At 38.0% G+C, this 15179-nt stretch overlaps 1 protein-coding gene across 2 annotated transcripts in view; it reads right to left on the bottom strand.

Moving 5' to 3' along the window:
* The window catches only part of dok7.L (docking protein 7 L homeolog), an 83404-nt gene that overhangs the window by 43468 nt on the left and 24757 nt on the right, over window positions 1–15179 (bottom strand). The window lies entirely within an intron of this gene.

The following is a 15179-nucleotide window of genomic DNA, read 5'->3' as shown; positions in this document are numbered from 1 at the left end:
AAGCGCTTTAGTGAATGTAATTTTAGTAACTTTGGGGGGCCATCAACCCCTTCCATTGCCCTCCTGAAAGTAGATCAGTAGAACACTTGATAAATACATTTGAATGTGGGTGTGTTGAATGTTAATTGTGTTGATTTATTATTATTTTTATTATATAATCTTTTGGCTTTTGCTCAGGCTGGTTGTAACACTACTTATTCCAAAAGAGACCTATAAAGAGGAGAAAAAGAGAAGATAGGGTATCCAAGTTGGCCATGGGAGATGATGTATAGGAAGAGAGAGTAGCACTATTTGAAAGTAGGTTAAAAAAAAGGGGATAAACTAGATATCCTCAGTTTAATGGTGGCCTAGTGTGATAACCCAGTGCTGGGTGTTGTGGAACTGGAAGAATGCACACAGAGATACCAGACTGCAGGGTAGAAGTCAGCTTTATTCCTGGCTGCTCTCCTTTCTATTCGCTCCTCCCCCTTCACTTCCCCTTCCTGTGTCCATAACCTTTCTCATTACTCCACCCAGTGCTAAGCTGCTAATGCATATTAAAGGGGAACTATCGCGGAAATGAAAATGTAATATAAGCTTCATCACAGGGAAATAAGAAACTTTCTAAATACAGTCAATTAAAAATTCTGTACCATTTCTGAAATAATCAAGTTTATCTTATTCCTCTCTCAGCATCTGTTTCTCTTCATTCTGTCTTCATTCAGCATTTCATTTTCATTTTCGCGATAGTTCCTCTTTAAAATGAACATTTAACATCACGGGAATGGATGGCACAACAATACACCTAGCAACTTCTTTTAAAGAAGACATCTCTGCCAATACTAACTCTGTAATAGAACAACTCAAAAGACGGGTTTGTGTAAGACAGCAAGGTTCACAATTGTATTTAAAAGGTAATTCACAACTTTGTGTGAGTTGTTATCAGCCGTGCAATAGATCCAATTGTCATCATTTCTGTTTTTAAATGTATGGTGGGTTTATTTGGTTTTCTAGAAGCCCAACCTGAAAGGTGAAATTTAGTGTGCTATTCTAAGTAGCTTTGTGTCTATATTGGCATGAATGACCTTATAGCTTTTGGAGAATCTCCAGAAATGGGATCCAGGTTGAGGTTCTGTCTGCCAGATATGAAGCAGTAGAAGCCCAAAAAGGGAATAAAAAACAGCCTGAGAAGGACAGAAAGGGTAAAGTGCAGGACAATGGAACATGATGGAGCTGGAGATGTACAGGGCAGTAATAAGAGGACAAATCAGGCAAAGATTAGTCAGAGGTGGGTAGAGGACCAGCTAGAAACAAACAATCAAGCTCTAGGACAGACAGGTGTACAGGTTCTTGTGTAAGATTGAATCGGGACTGTAACAATGAAGCCTCAGGAAAATTCTCAAGCAAGAATGAGAAGAAAGGCAATTTTTTTGTATAGCCAATGATTGGCTTGTCCTAACTGTCAAATAAACCGTCTGGCATTCATCACACTACATGGCAAAGACAGACAGACCAGCAACATTGGCAGTGCTCTCCTAGCCCAGTGGTTAAAGGGCATGTAAAGTCTAAAATAGAATAAGGCTAGAAATGCTGTATTTTGTTTAATAAATATAAACATGAACTTACTGCACCACAATCCTAATCAAACAAATGATTTATGCTTTCAAAGTTGGCTACAGGGGGTCACCATCTTGTAACTTTGTTATACATCTTTGCAAGACCAAGACTGTGCACATGCTCAGTATGGTCTGGGCTGCTTAGGGATCGTCATAAACAAAGCTGCTTGAGTTCTGCATGGCTGGGAAGTAAGGCGGGGGCTCCCCCTGCTGTTCATAAGTATGATTGTTTCCCTGCTCAGCAGTTAGGGACCGTCTGACAATTCCTATCCACAGCAGTAAATGAAGGGAGAATTTCACTGCATACAGTCAGGTTTCTTATAAAAACGGTAAGCATTTTTAATTAAAGTTTATTGGAGATAGGTTTCTTTTTCATTAAAGAAAGTAAAAATGGGATTTTATTTTTTTGCCTTTACATGCCCTTTAAGGAAGGCTAGCTAGCCGGAACCTGAAAAGTCCCTGGTTTGAACCCCTGACAGTAGTATTTACATAAAGGAGAATGTTGATATTCTCATGTATCAGTGCATTAAAATAAGATATGATGGGTCCTCACCAAACACTGCACCACAAAGAGGGGCTTGAAGTCTGAAAAAACAGTTCCTTATGGTGCATCTCCGTCAGCTGAGAGTCTAAATGCAAGTGAGTGGATAACGTAAGATGTGTATTTCAGCCGAATGATTCAAAAGCTGAGAGATCCAGTATGGTTGCCCTGCACTGTGGGCAAGACCGAAGCTTGAACTCTGGATTGATGCCCAGAACAGCTCTGGCACCGCAATCTCTGTGACAAACTGCATCATATTATTAAACGTCAAGAATAAAGAATCTTTGAATTACATCTCAGCCTGTTTTTTTTTTAGAGATCAGATCTTTGCTACCTGATAGACTTTCTTTAATTAAAACAATTTGTCAATCTCAAATACAAACCTGACCATTCGTTATCCAATTTAACAGTTTCTTAATTAAATTTTTAACACGACAGAAATCCTGCCTGGGCATCTGGCACAATTAGACTGAATTTCCTTCAAAATAAATGTGAATGTCACATTTATTAAAGGAGTAGAAGTTATAGGCTTACTCTAAGATGATCGGTCTTCATGGGGGATTTTGGGTCCTTTTTTCAATTCTTCATATTTTTCATATAGAAACCAGGAACTTGCTTTCATTAAATGTTTTGTTGTGCTCCCTTTAAATGATAAAGCTGGGTTGCAACGAGGGGTTCACCAAATAATAAAGACAAAAAAAAGAGATCCTCTGAGATGAGTGAGTGCAGATGATCACTTTTTCTGCCGACACTAGCAATGCTGAATGTGTTATCAGCCTAAAATCTCTTCTTAAAGGGCATGTAAAGGCAAAAAAATAAAATCCTATTTTTACTTTCTTTAATGAAAAAGAAACCTATCTCCAATATACTTTAATTAAAAAATGTGTACCATTTTTATAAGAAACCTGACTGTATGCAGTGAAATTCTCCCTCCATTTACTGCTGTGGATGGGAATTGTCCCTAACTGCTCTGCAGGGAAACAATCATACTTATGAACAGCAGGGGGAGCCCCCGCCTTACTTCCCAGCCATGCAGAACTCAAGCAGCTTTGTTTATGACGATCCCTAAGCAGCCCAGACCACACTGAGCATGTGCACAGTCTTAGTCTTGCAAAGATGTATAACAAAGTTACAAAACGGTGACCCCCTGTAGCCAACTTTGAAAGCATAAATTATTTGTTTGATTAGGCTTGTGGTGCAGTAATTTCATGTTTATATTTAGTATATCAAATACAGTATTTCTAGCCTTATTCTATTTTAGACTTTACATGCCCTTTAAAGAAGAAAGAAAGGCTTGGTGCACTTGGGGGTGCCAAATGTTAGGCACCCCCAAGTGATTGTATTGACTTACCTGAAACCCCGGGCCGGTGCTCCTATCAGCAGAAAACTGCACCGGCCTGGGGTTATACCATTGAGCACCACAGAGTGATCAACTTCTTCTTTCTTAAAATCTCCCAGATGCATGCACAGTTGAACGAAATAGCCGACTTCTTATTTAAAGTTTGGCTTTTCGTTCTACTGTGCATGCGCAGCCTCACAGAAGGAGGAGGAAGATGGAAAAAGATCGCTCCCCAAGTGTACAATGCCTTTCCTTCTCCTTTAAGGCACCTGGGCACTTGTGATTGCCAAAGTCCTCCTCAAAATGCTCCTTTCTACAGTTATCTACTATGTACTTGAATATTTATTGCTGATAGGCTACTATGCATCAGGACTGCTGATGTCAATATTACCAAGCGATACCCACCTACTGGTAGAAACATCTGCTATTGTCAAGGCAATGCCCATTCAATTAACTGGAATGTAATTATCTGCAGAGAGGGGCATTGTGATCCCTCTGCTTCTCCCTGGAAGACCGCAGGTACCAATTTGTCATTAATCTAATGCTAGTAGTACTTAGATGGAGTTAGTACAGATTACAGATGTAAGTACTGTATAAACTCTACATAATGCCTGGTTATGTCATTTGCCATTTCTATTCATCTAAAGTGTACCAAAAAAATGAATTTAGCATTTCAGCTTGAAGAGGTGGGCAGACACCATATGCCTAGTGATGAATAGAAGCAAATATATTTCCCCCTGAACGGAGAAGCCAAATGATGTGAAGTTTGTAAGTGACAATGGGAGGAAAATATGCAAATCCATCAATCTGCTTCAGATTGTTTTAAAACAGAAAAAAAATCAGAATAATATAAAATCGAGCTTTAAATAAGATAATTTCATGAACACTTTTCTCTCCTTCTTATAGGGAAGAATTATTTTTGATGCTATGTTAAATGCAGCTGCACCCACTTAGTATACAGCCCATTACACATATACTAGATACAGAACAGCTAGAAAGTTGTTCACATTTTTTACTATGTTTCTGCTCGGTCCATTAGTGATAGCCGCCTCTGTGCAAATGAAATAACTCTTAAAGGGCATGTAAAGGCAAAAAAATAAAATCCGTTTTTTACTTTCTTTAATCAAAAAGATCTCCAATATACTTTGATTAAAAAATGTGTACCGTTTTTATAAGAAACCTGATTTTATGCAGTGAAATTCCCCCTTCATTTTAATTGCTCTGACTGCTGATAGGAAACTTCAGATGGTCCCTAGCAACTCTGCAGGGAATCGATCATACTTTCAAACAGTAGGGGGTGCCCCTCCCACCTTACTTCCATGAACTCCAGCAGCTTTGTTTGTTTCCTTATAGAGCAGCCGGCAACCATGTAGAGATTCATATCCACAGATCCAGTGCAGTCTGCCTATTCTGATTATTAATCAGTCATGCTGTATCACCTTCTGTGGCAGAAATTATTTGACTTGTGTTGTTTTGATAATTTATGACGATCCCTAAGCTTAACATCCCATCTGAAGCCCAGACCACACTGAGCATGTGCATAGTCTTGCAAAGATGTTCAACATAGTTCCAAGATGATGACTCCCTGTGGACAACTTTAAAAGCATAAATCATTTGTTTTATTAGGCTTCTGGTGCACTAAGTTCATATTTATGTTTAGTATACAAAATACAACATTTCTAGCATTTTTCTATTTTAGACTTTAGTTCCCCTTTAATTGGAAAACAACTCAAACAATAGAAGGGCTGAAGAAAGGTAGCTATGAATATGGCATGAGGGCTCCCAAGCTTTCAGAAAGAATAGGTGCTAACCCCTGAAGAGGGCAATTCTGAAAGTGACGAGCAGGTTAGCAACTCACCCTCCCAACTCTTCAGTAGGGCCTTTGGTAATGCCGCACCAAGAGTGGGATTTTAGCCTTTCAGTAACATCTGACTGGTGGAGGTGAGATGCTTGTTGGAGTAAGAAAGTAATGGTGTTCACCTGCTTGGCAAAGGTCAGTTGGTACCTTCTTGGGTATTGTGCAGCTAAATGTCTTCATGGTAGGTAACCCATTTAAAGGGCACGTAAAGGCAAAAAAATAAAATCCCATTTTTACTTTATTTAATGAAAAAGAAACCTATCTCCAATATACTTTAATAAAAAAATGTGTACTGATAATTTATGACGATCCCTAAGCAGCCCAGACCGCACTTAGCATGTGCACAGTTTTGCAAAGATGTATAACAAAGTTACAAGATGGTGACCCCCTGTGGCCAACTTTGAAAGCATAAATCATTTGTTTGATTAGGCTTGTGGTGCAGTAAGTTCATATTTATATTTAGCATACAACATACAGCATTTCTAGCCTTATTCTATTTTAGACTTTACTTGCCCTTTAAGTCTGTGACGTTATAGTAAGCAGGTCATTGGTGTGGTTATCAAGCCTTGTTCAGGTAATTTACTATGACTTTTTACATCCATCCTGGACTATAAGTGTATTCGTTGCGGACATTACCCTATAAGCAACAGAGCTACCCAGCTGCCATGATGTTGTCCCAGTCATAAAATTTTAGTTTTTGGTGGTCAGTAAATGATTCTTCTAAAGTGTTTTAATATGATAGAAACATCTACTTATAACCCACTAGGGAAAACTAGAATTACTGCTAGGTGCCAGGTCCAGGCCAGAGGTAGTTCCAGGGTTTTCTAGCACTGATGCACACAATTACATGCAGTTCATTGGAACATGCTAAATGGGTGCATCACTGCAAGTTGTTAAGAGCATGGGCAGGCCTGGATTTCTGGAAATGCCACCAAGGCCCGGACCTAGGGCGGCAGGATTTTAAGTAGCAGCATGCTGCCCAACCACACTAGGGTTGCCACCTTTTCTGGAAAAAAATACCGGCCTTCCTATATATTGATATTTTTTCCTATTATTAACATTGGGATCAACCATTATTTTTACCGGCCAGGCCGGTAAAATACTGGCCAGGTGGCAACCCTAAACCACACTCACATTGGTTCGGTAACACTGAGGATGCGCAGGAGATACAATAGTTTTAAAAAATTCCTGTGTGCCAAACTCCATTGCCTGAATAAAAGGGAGGGGCGTAAAGACGAACAGCAGCTGGGCCTTGGGGTGCCCGCTATGAAAATCCGGCCCTGAGAATGGGTGCAAATAACTTTCATCTTTTTTTTTTCTTTTTTATAAAGTCTGTACAAAGCCTATCATGGTGGGATCCCACTTGCACAAATCGGTTGTCAAACAACTCAACGCTAATTGGTGAGACGTTTCCTCCACTGTTCTAAACCATGGGTAGTAGTTACATTATACTAGTCTAGCCAAATATATCTTATCTAATAAGTATGCAGCACAAGAACCTTTGATTGTCTATTAAATACAACTGCGTGTGTTTGGGGTTGGGTGGCGGAAAGCCCATAAGCATCCCCTTTCCCTCCCCCCTTTCAATCCCCTAACTTGCTTGTCATTCAGATACAGAGTGCAGTAATACCCTGGTGCAATTTCTCTAGCAATTGGGTCCAGGAGGAATAAATCTAGAATAAAAACCTCACAGCCAGATGCGGGAGCACTGAAAATCTGGATTTAAACAAAAAAGGGTATATTTTAGATTTTGATTAAGTTGTTCTATGGCAGTAAATTAAACTGATACAACCAGGTTAGGAACCAGGATCCTCTTATTAATAATGTTACTACAGGTACAAGATCTGTTATCCAGAATGCTCGGGACCTAGGGATCTTTCCATAATTTGGATCTTCATATCTTAAATCTACTAGAAAATCATGTAAACATTAAATAGGCTGGTTTTGCTTCCAATAAGGATTCATTATATCTTAATTAGGTACTGTTTTATTAAAACAGAGAAAAAGGAAATATTTTTTTTAAAATTTGGATTATTTGATTATAATGGAGTCTATGGGAGATGGCCTTTCTGTAATGCAGAGCTTTCTGGATAATAGGTTTTCAGATAATGGACCTCATTACTGTGATTATGTTCATATAAACAAAATGAAAAAAAAAATAAAATTCAATATTTCCATTAAATTTCCAGGTTTAGTGGAGGGAGAGGACAACGTACAACATTGGTGACCGTATGACACTCAAACCCACGTTTTATGACCCATTCAAGCGGAAATGTCTTCATCAGTCCCTGCACATGACACTTTTATATAACAATCATATTTTTACAAGTTTAGAAACCGAACAGAATGTCTGTTACTCAATTAACACCAACATGAGTAAATGTGCAAAACATCTCTACCTTTAACACACATGCAAGTTGATTTGGAGGGGTTTTCCAGAACACTGTAGTTCTCAAAATTGAGAAGGGACATTCATTGTACTAATTCTCTACATTGGCACACGGTTGAGCAGTTAAAGAACAATTCAGCTCTTGCCTGTTAGCACCTTCTTAGCTGTATGTAAGCTGATACCTATTTCTTACTACTAATACCCTTAGCTGAAATTCAGATGATATTAAATTCCCCCTATTATAAAAGATACTTTCAGAGCAGAAAGAGAGATGTTAGAAGGTGGGAGGTGGGTACAATAGATAATCCATCCATAGTCAAGCTTGGTACTTCTTGTTCTGAAACATGTTACCACCAACTTCAAAGCATGACCTCTTGTTCTAACCTTCCTTTTTATCTGGAAGTCCTTGTGTCTAATGATGTCTTGGAGCATAGCATTACCATTAACCTTTTTTAACGCCCTAGAGAAGACCAATTGCTTTGCTGGCTACACAAAGCTAATTAAAGAGGATTCCTATAGCTACAGTACTTCCCAAAATATCCTAGCGATATTGCAAAACTTCTATTCCATACCATAAGACTAAATCAGTTGATCCATTGAGCTCCTGGCTTGTACATTGGGTGTCTAATATAACGTGTACAGGGCTTAAAGGTTTAGGAAAGGTAGGAAAACATGTCACAAACCTAATGAAGTTTCATGAGATGTTTGTGTGTGTCCTATGAGTTATGGATACAGATCAACGTATAAGTTATTTTTATTACCAAGTCAATATCTGTAGCAAATATTTTTGCATCTTTAGAGTCTAACTTTTTCTTAAACTATCATTGCCTCCTGTTTAAGGTAAAGTCTGGCACCTGGGATGTAAAAATATGCAAGGTACTTATATCCTAAATGGGACTGCACTAGGCAAACCCATAATGTCAGCGCCAGATTTGCTGGGCGGGCGCCCCTGGGCGCGTGGTCCTTGCACCTCCCCGCTCTACCTCACGTCGGCGCGTCCCCAGTGCTCCCCACAGAGCAGCTGGGCGGCATGCTGCCGCAAAAAATATGCCACCCTAGCCACAAATCCGAGTCCTTGTAGATAATAAACTTGGCTGTAGCTTCAAGGGCAAATGAGGTCTTGAGCTGTATTAAAAGGGGCATATATTTGCAGGAGGAGGGGGTCATTCTTCCACTGTACAAAGCACTGGTAAGGCCCCATCTAATATATGCCGTACAGTTTTGGTCTCCAGTGCTCAAACAGGACATTATTGAATTGGAGAAGGTCCAGAGAAGGGCAACTAAGCTGGTAAAAGGTATGGAAAATCTTAGCTATGAGGAAAGACTGGCCAAATTGGGGATGTTCACGCTGGAGAAGAGTCGCTTAAGGGGTCATATGATAACTATGTGTAAAAATATATGGGGATCATATAATAATCTCACTAATGTTTTATTTACCGGTAGGTCTTTCCAGCTGACACAAGGTCACCCATTCCTATTAGAAGAAAAGAGGTTCCTGCTAAATATACAGAAGGGTTTTTTTACAGTGAGAGCTGTGAAGATGTGGAATTGTCTCCCTGAATCAGTGGTACAGGCTGATAGCTTTAAGAAGGGGTTGGATGGTGTTTAGCAAGTGAGAGGATACAGGGTTATGGGAGATAGCTCATAGTACAAGTTGATCCAGGGACTGGTCCCATTGCATCTTGGAATCAGGAAGGAATTTTTCCCCCTCTGAGGCAAATTGGAGAGGCTTCAAAGTGTTTTTTTTTTTCCTTCCCCTGGATCAACTAGCAGTTAAGTAGGTTAGGTTAAATATAGACTTAAAAGGTTCAACTTGATGGACATGTGTCTTTTTTTCAACCTGACATACTTACTATGTCTTACTTACTTACTATGTTAAAGTAGGCTTATGCTAGTATGTACTCACATAATGTTGTCCTTTAAAGTTGCACTGATATACAATACATACAAAAGTCAAACGTAGTTTAGTTCTTTTATCTGATGGTCCACCATGTTAATTCTCTTGTCCTCCTCCCGCCCACTTTGTCTGAATCTTTTATACAAGAAACAAAGAGGAAATGTAATAAAAGTTGCAAATTGTGCTCTAGTAATTCATTAGCAGGCACCATCTGCCGTATGCAAACATTTGATTGGTTGCTGTGGGTTTGTAGGCGATGCTGATTTTGTGTCTTTTATTATACTTCCCTATTTGTTCTTAGCCTGCAGCTTGCCAACATGTACAGGGTTTGTTAACATGCACATTATAACTGTGAGGCTATATTTAGCAGTTTGGGAATCTGACCTGAACTAAGAATGTGATCATTTGCAGAAGTAGAACTAGTTATCACTGTTGTGCAATGCAGGTTCACCATCTCAAACATATATGCAGTTGGCCATGCTTTTAGGATTTGCTGGCCAAATATGAAAAATGTTGTAACGCACACATAACCAAATTGCATGATTCTGATTTGGTTTGATGTTGTCTCTGAGTATAGGATTTATGCTGTTTCTAATCACTGACTGACCCCATACACACAACCAACTGTGGGTCCTTTTTCCTTCCGGTCAATCAACTGTGGCACAAAAATGGCACATTTATATTGGTCAAATTGCAAAGTTGTGGACAGTTCCAAAATTATCAAATTGCATGAAAAATATGCAATTAGTGTTGGTTATGCTGTTTATAAATAAGACTTTGGAATGATGACTCCATATGTAATTTGTATATGTATAATGATCCATTTTACGCTCACCATTGAAAATTCTACCAAATATCCCTACCAATAACCCAACTGCATGCTGCTTTGACACAAAATACCATTAATCTTTGAAGGTTTTCAACAATCCAGGTCATGGAATACAGAATATAGTGGTGGTAATGAACACGCGAATTCAATCAAATTTGTCCTTTTCTGTTGTATGATATACATTAGAATGGGGGGAAACCTAATTAATGAAGTACACAGGAAGCCACCTGAGAAGGATTTGTTTTTTGATCTACACAACTCACTGGATCATAACCTGGGGGTTATCAGAACTCTACACTAAAGCTGTGACAACCATTATAGCTAAAGGCAAGCGATTTCAGAGCACGTGCTCTTCCTAAAACAACTAAAGCAGGTACATTTCCCTGCAACAGCAACAGATGTGAAACCTGTAAATAAATCCTGTGCAAAGATCAAGTTGCAATTCCGAATACACAAAAAGTCTACACCATTCTGGACCACTATTCACGTGTGCTTCATCCAATATGGTATACATGATTACATGTTCTAGGTGCTCTACAGGAGGCATATACATTGGTGAAACAGGATAAAAAATTGCACACAAGGATGAACCATCAGACATAAAATTGCCAAATCACCAAACACCAAATCATGTGAAACACCAGTGGGGCAACATTTCTGCAATCAAAATCACAGTCTTCAGGACGTGCAGGTCTTAATTCTAAAAGGGAACTTTAAAACTGAATGGGAAAGGAAGATTTATGAATTCAAATGTATGGAGTTATTTAACACATTTAGGGGCCGATTCACTAACTTTGAGTGAAGGATTCGAAGTAAAAAAACTTTGAATTTCGAAGTGTTTTTTGGGCTACTTCGAACATCGAATGGGCTACTTTCGACTACGACTACGACTTTGAATTGAAGGATTCGAACTAAAAATCGTTCGACTATTCGACCATTCGATAGTCGAAGTACTGTCTCTTTAAGAAAAAACTTCAACAACCTAGTTCGCCATCTAAAAGCTACCGAACTCAATGTTAGCCTATGGGGAAGGTCCCCATAGGCTTTCCTAAGTTTTTTTGATCGAAGGATATTCCTTCGATCGTTGGATTTAAATCCTTCAAATCGTTCGATTCGAAGGATTTAATCGTTCGATCGAAGGAATAATCCTTCGATCGTTTGATCGAACTATTTGCGCTAAAATCCTTCAAATTCGATATTCGAAGTTGAAGGATTTTAATTCCTGGTCGAATTTCGAGGGTTAATTAACCCTCGATATTCGACTCTTGGTGAATCAGCCCCTAAGACATGGCCTTAATTTAGGGTCAGGTTTCATGTCACACTATGTGACCTGACTGATTCCAGACTCCTGGACTATTTACAACCCACCCTAATTCATTGTATTATCTCTACATCTCTATCTATCTGTAACTTCCTAATTTATTGCCCATGAATACTTTTCATTGATCTAATAGTATAAATGCTGTGCCTTTCCAGCTTTCATTTGTATTTTGCCTGACGAAGGGGCCTTGGTGCTCTGAAAACTTGCAATGTATTTTTTTTGTAAGCCAATATAGGAATCACTTCCACAAGAGTTGTGAAGAGTTCACAGTGCATACTTATAAGACATTGACTCATAAGACTTATAAGACAATGAGGAAAGTAAGCAAGTGCTCAGTAAGGAAAACCTCGGGGCAAAATTCAGTAGTCTACCTACACCTTTAGTTGATGAAAGACAAGGTCAACAAGGTTTGGACTGAAAAGACAAATGGTTTGAAAGAGGTAGGAAAGAGGCTAGTTACAATAGGTCAAGCTAGAAAATCCATCCCTAACAGCAGGAGACACCACATCTACATTCAAAGCTGGTTTTAACTTTTTTTTTTTTTATTAATATTTTACAAGAAGTCAATCCTCCAGTCATGTAACTCAAACAAATAACACCTACCTTAATATGGTTCATATTACTATAACAAGTAAAACAACATGCCTGTTATTTTTTATTTTTTCATAATTATGTTCATTTAAATTATTGCTTGGTAAATAAAAGCCTAGAATGTATTATTTCATTAGAGCCAAGATTGTTGACTTTTTCGAGAAGAATAATAAGATCAGGCCTCCGTAGCTGATTATAATGTTGCAAGCATGAGAAAACTTTGCTGCATCAGTCATTCAGCCATAGTCTCAAGATTATCTAGGGCAGGATCCCCAACTTTTTTTGCCCCTAGCCTCTATGTGGACTGGCAGCCTACACGGGGTTCTGTTCAGCAATACACCTGGTTTTTATGCAACTAAATCTTGCCCCCAAACCAGGAATTCAAAAATAGGCACCTTCTTTGAGGCCAGTGGGAGCAACATCCAACGGGTTGTTGCTCACAAGCCACAGGTTGGAGACCACTAATCTAGGTTAATAAATAAATGTTCAACCCAAGTCTCTAATTAGCCCTCTCATTGGGGTTCTAAGAGCATCTAACAAACCAAACTGGGAACCCGTTACTCTAGAATTGACAGAGTTTGAGGAAAAGACAGACATATGCAGATCAGGGGAGTATTTACTAAAACTTGGCTTTTTCTCACTCTTTATTAAAAAAAAATTTCGACCAAGCTCCCAAACCCAAATCCCCTTAATTGACCAATAATTATTCTCAAAAAAACATAGCAACAAAATCAGAATTGTGCAACTTTTCCAAATTTATTCTTCTAAAACTAGACTTTACCAAATTGTCTTCTAATTATTGGATTATTGAATGGAAGCCAGCTCAGATCTCTGCAGACTTCTACATGACCTTGACAGGCTTTAGCTGAAGTATGTTCGTTTTTTTTCCTGTTAAAATTGTAGTTTTCCCCTTTAAAAACTCTACCAGAAAAAAATTGAGGTTTAATAAATAGGCCCCTAAGTGTGCTGTATAACCCATAGCAATATATTTTATATGTATGAAATAACATATAAAGTATAAATAACAAATATCTTCCCTTTAAGTGTGAAAAAAAATGACTACCGTTTCCATTCTTTTATAAAGCTTTAGAAAGTCTTTATGTGTCCTAGAGGGAAGCAGTTTTGTTAGGCAATCTTCTTTTTTGCTCTCCACTTTATGTTCTTCATACTGTGGCTATGCACAGCCTCCCACTGAAAGGCTATAGAAAAACACAGGGCTTTAAACTTGCAGGGAGTTAGCAGGGAGCCACTGAATACAAGATTCACTTTGGGAGTTGACACAAAGTCATAGATTTCTCAGCGAGACAAAGAGATAGAAGAGAAATGAAATAGGAATACCTTCTAATATATATATATATATATATGAGAAATAAAGATATATTATTGTCTACACTTTAAACAAGTCCTGTGAGTGCGGTTCTTTTTGCATATTATATATATATATATATATATATATATATATATATATATATATATATATATATATATATATATACCGGTATATATATATATATATATATATATATATATATATATATATATTTCACTTAAACAACCTCACTCCAAGGACTTAATAAGTAAAAAAATTAAAGATGGTTTATTTTCAATGTTTTGGCACCTACACTCGTGCCGTCTTCAGGAAGACTGAAGACGGCACGAGTGTAGGTGCCGAAATGTTAAAAATAAACCATCTTTAATTTTTTTACTTAATAAGTCCTTGGAGTGCGGTTTTTGTGTGAACTATGTATAACTATTTTGACCAGCACCCAGGTGGTTTTGAGTGTACCGGATTGGAATAAAATATCTATCTATCTATCTATCTATCTATCTATATACACAATGATTGAAAAGTGGACCTGCAAAAAATGTTATTGTTACAAGATCACTGGTACATCCAACGTTTCGGCCCTAATTAGGGCCTTTATCAAGGTAGGGGCCGAAACGTTGGATGCACCAGTGATTTTGTAACAATAATGTTTTTTGCACATTCGAAGAAACTGGAATCATCATATACATAAATTATTTGACCGAGCACCCAGGTTTTTGAAGCAGGGGCACAGTGCGGACACCACTTGTATTATATATATATACAGTATATATATACATATATATATATATATATATATATATATATATATATATATATATATATATATATATATATATTCAGTATGCTCACATTTCCTTGCTCTTACACAAAGCCATCATTGCACGAAAAATGTATGAAATTATCCAAAGGCTCTAATGAAATAGCATCTCTGGCTGGTCAGATTTGAAACAAGTCTTTTCCGGCCCATTATAGGGACCCAGTTATAATGCCCAAAAAGTATGGGCACAATACCTAAGGCTGCCACTGATGGAGGGAAGGTCCTGTATAATGTAAACCTTTATTGTGTCCTGCTCTGCTTTATACTTATTATGCAGATATTTGTTCAGATGACTACTTTAATCTGAAATGGTAACTTTTATTCCTTATGTTTCTATTGGAGGTTTCATTCTTTTTGTTTATTGTTGCTGACATACAGGGGCTGGTGACGTTATTTGGCATGTAAATTTGCACTAGGGTATTTAGATGGGGTTTGTACACTAAGAGGCATCTTGATAAAGGTCTGAATATGTGACTGAAACGTTGATTTTGCACAAATAAAGGAATCTATTGATTTTTAATCAATTCCTGCGAGTGCCGAGTCAATTCTGTGGATGTGCTTGATGAACTATCACCCAGTAGATGGTGTTATTTGGTGTGTGCCCTGTTTTATTAATAAATAGTAGTCTTATAGGACCAAAAAGACATGAGCAGACTTATAAATGGTGCTAAA

The sequence above is a fragment of the Xenopus laevis genome, chromosome 1L, assembly GCF_017654675.1.
Source record: "Xenopus laevis strain J_2021 chromosome 1L, Xenopus_laevis_v10.1, whole genome shotgun sequence".
NCBI classification, from domain to species: Eukaryota; Metazoa; Chordata; class Amphibia; order Anura; family Pipidae; genus Xenopus; species Xenopus laevis.
Note: the sequence above shows the minus strand (reverse complement) of the source record. Positions and strands in the feature narration are given on the sequence as shown.